Source organism: Crocodylus porosus, unplaced genomic scaffold (genome assembly GCF_001723895.1).
Source record: "Crocodylus porosus isolate Cpor-Errol unplaced genomic scaffold, CroPor_comp1, whole genome shotgun sequence".
Lineage (NCBI taxonomy): Eukaryota > Metazoa > Chordata > Crocodylia > Crocodylidae > Crocodylus > Crocodylus porosus.
Genome location: NW_017728943.1, coordinates 21,588,642 through 21,592,050, shown reverse-complemented (window position 1 = coordinate 21,592,050; position 3,409 = coordinate 21,588,642). Strand labels below are relative to the sequence as shown.

The 3,409-nt window shown below is 47.0% G+C and overlaps 1 long non-coding RNA gene across 1 annotated transcript; it reads left to right on the top strand.

Annotated features, from left to right (window-relative positions):
• Positions 1 to 879: 879 nt before the first annotated feature.
• Positions 880 to 2,616, top strand: LOC109319395. The gene is made up of 3 exons (XR_002103499.1): positions 880 to 919; positions 2,324 to 2,405; positions 2,548 to 2,616. It is a non-coding gene; the product is annotated as an uncharacterized LOC109319395 (long non-coding RNA).
• Positions 2,617 to 3,409: the final 793 nt, after the last annotated feature.

The window sequence follows — 3,409 nt, the reverse complement described above, 5'->3', positions numbered from 1 at the left end:
CCCCCTGGTGGACAGTTATGGCATCGGTTCCTCCTAATGGTTGGCTTATTTGTCCAGCCTTGGAATTTGTCTGTTTTATTATGACCATCTTAAAGTTTCTCCTGTCTAAATATAACTCTTAGCTGTTTATTGTTTTCCATATGTGTTTGATCCACTTAAAAAATCTCTTGGTCTCTTGTGTAGTATCGTATGGCGATTGGGTCTTACTTGCCAATTGTGGGTTCTATGGGAAATGTTTCCATTCCTCAGGTTTAAATCTGCTGCTTTTCCTTTTCCTTGGCTGTCCCTCTGTCTAACTGAGAAGAGGGCCCCAATGCCCTACTTGTTATTTTTTGTTTGTTTGTTTGCTTCTTTATTTTGCCATGTCCTCTCTTGTTCCTCATTGCTTTCTACTTTAACAGCCTCATCCTTTCATTCTCTTTGCCACTGTGGGCTTAGGCACACTGGTGTAACCAAGCAGCACACACAATGATATACAGCCTTATGCTGTTGTAACTTATTTGAATCCATTGTAGAATTATCTTGGGGGAAAAATTAGGATTACAACTAAGTTATAGTGGCTTCAGTATTGTGTAGTAGAAAGCTACCTCTGTTATCCCTTTGCTATGAACAGACTACTGCTGCTTTCCTTCCACCTGGTGGTGAAGTGCAGGCAGCAAACTTGGGATAAACTGGTAGCTTTGGATACTTGAATATAAGTATATTCCCTGAAGCATCTTGGTGGAACCACACTTCTTGGTGTAATTTCCATTGGCGTACACAACTGATATAAATAATATCTGTGTCAATGTGCTGTGTGTCCGGGCATCAAATCTTGGAATGATTTTTTTTTTCATTCTATATTTAGGACCTGAAAGAAAAGAAGGAAAAACTGGAGGAGAAATCTATTCACAAAGAAAAGAAGAAAGAAGTAGTAGAGGTGAGGCCAAATGTAGTCTCTCTTTGGGATGTGTGTTTGGAGGAGGATTTTGGTAGTAAGAGAGGCAGCTGGCATGAGAAGGGGTAGCTTGGGACAGAAAGAAGGAATACAGGAGAAGGGCAGGCTATTGCAGTTTAGGAGGGAGGCAGGTGGCAGCTGAATGCCAGTTAGGTGAGGGAGTTTTGGAGATGGGATGTATGGTTAGAACAAACCAGGAGGAAGAGAAGGGCCATCAGAGATACAGGCCAGGGAACAAGAAGGTAAATGGCAGAAAAGGGTGCGGGTCAACAGGAGATGGTATGGAGGAAGAAAGGGGAGTGCAGAGCCTGGTCCAGATTGGGGAAATACCAGATTGGAAGAGGAAAAATGTGCAAGGGAACTACCTTGTAAAGCAGTAGTTTTCAACCTCAAGGCACCCGTAAGAAAAAACAGCTCTTACCTTCTGTTGTTTCTCGACTGTGGGGAGCAATTATAGAGAAATTCTTCTGTTGCAAGGAACTCAGAAAAACAACAGTGGGTCAAAATGTTTTTGACACTATATGGATTCCTATTTGAAATCTCTGGATTTATCTTGTGAGTCATGCCTAGGTGTTTGCACACCTAACAGTGATAATATTGAGCAGCACCCTTAAAAGAATCTCATGGCAACCCAGGGTGCCATGGCACCCTGGTTGAGAATCACTACTGTAGAGATTGAGAAGGAAGAGGCACAGTTTGGGGACTTCAAGAGGGTTTCAGGCAGTAGGGCGGTCTGTGTAATAATAGAGCGAGACCAGAAGTTATGTGGGTGATACAGTTCTGGGGGAATCTAGGGAGTTTTAGTGCTAAGGGAGCCAGATGATAGAGGATGCATGTTGAGAAGGGAGATGGAAGGGAGGCAGGTGGCAAGGGAAGCATGGGCAGGATGAGCAGGTCAGTGAAGATGGGGTGGTAGAGGCTGGGGGCAGGTCTGGGAGATAGGTGATGATGCAGTGGACTAGGGAATGGTGAGAAAGTGGGTTGCATGGGGAGACAGCTGTGCTTGGCAAGGAAGGTTTTGGTAGCACAGGCCTGCTGATATGGCTGGAACCAGTAGTATAACTGAAGTAGGGCAACCAGGGTAGCAGTCCCAGGTGCCACCTTTTGAGGGAAGTGGGGGTTTAAATACAGGTCCTGCTGCAGCTGGTGGCTGGCTATGCTGCTGCCACTAGTGGCACAGCCACCAGCGCTGCCCCATGCACCAAAGGTGCCCAGTGTTTGGAGCTTCCATGTTAGGTTTCTGGCGGTATGGTTTGCCTTCAAATAACTGCATATATGGATTGCAGTCTTGATACAAGTGTGGCACCTGCATGAGAGAGAGGGGTCTGTTAAGAGGAAGGTAGGGGGAGAGTGGGTAAGAACCAATTTTTTTTTTGTCTTACTCAGGATGAGGAGAATGGAGCTGAGGAAGAGGAGGAAGAGAGTCCTGAGGATGTTGATGATGAAGAAGGAGGAGAAGAGGACGAAGGTGGGAGTTGTGTATGGGAAGTTGAGAGAAGTGAATGACCTTGCAATGTAACAGTCCCCTTCCTTCCTCTCCTGCATTCACAGTATGGTTGGGTTCTCTTGATTATTGCCTCTTTTAACCCATAGTTTTTGCTTATGTCTAGATGGAGATGAGAATGGGCAAGAGCAGGATCGACACACAGAGAAGCGATCTGCAGAGGAGGAAGAGGAGGTGGGTGATGGCACTAGGAGTGAGAGGGTGTGCCCTGCCTTCCCAGGAAAGGGAAAACCCATGGGGTGATTTTGCTGAGGACTGCCAGAGCCACTCAGATCCCACCCAGGGCTACTGGATACATCTGATGTGAATGGATAAAGAACCTTTGTGGATTCTACATTAAGCTGATCTGGGCCCTTCTCCCATGTCTATCAGGCCTAGCGTGTTTGAGATGGTGTCCAGCCCTGGATCCCACACACACACATAATCTTTGGGGGTTACAGAGGAAATTGGATTCCAAGTGAAATTAAGATTCTATGGGGAAATTCATAGAGATCTAGTGCTCAGGGTGGGTCCCTGTGGGTCACAAGTATTAAAAGAAGTGCCATTCTAGGTTAGAGCAACGGTCTAGCTAGTTCAGTAGCTTGTTTCCAACAGTAGCAATAATAGATGCTCTAGAGCATCTGTCACTAAACAGTCATTTGTGATTTGACTGGTTGATCTTGGAGCCTCTGACAGTCCGTCTCAATCTCTGGGGGCTGAACTTGCATACGCATATGTGCTCTGTCCCCCCCAGACTAAGATCAAGCCTGGGCAACAGTACACAAAGGTAGGTACTGATCGAAGCCTGGGCAGCTCATTCAGGCACACGGGGGCTCCTGTCACTGCACCTCCCCAGGAGTGCTATGATGCCACATGTGTCCTGCCGCCAGGCAGGCAGGGGTGCAGGTCAGCCAAGTGGCGGGACTCATGTGGTGTCATGTCGCTCCCAGGGCATCTGCAGCAGGGCTTGGGGCGCAAAGCCTAGCGTG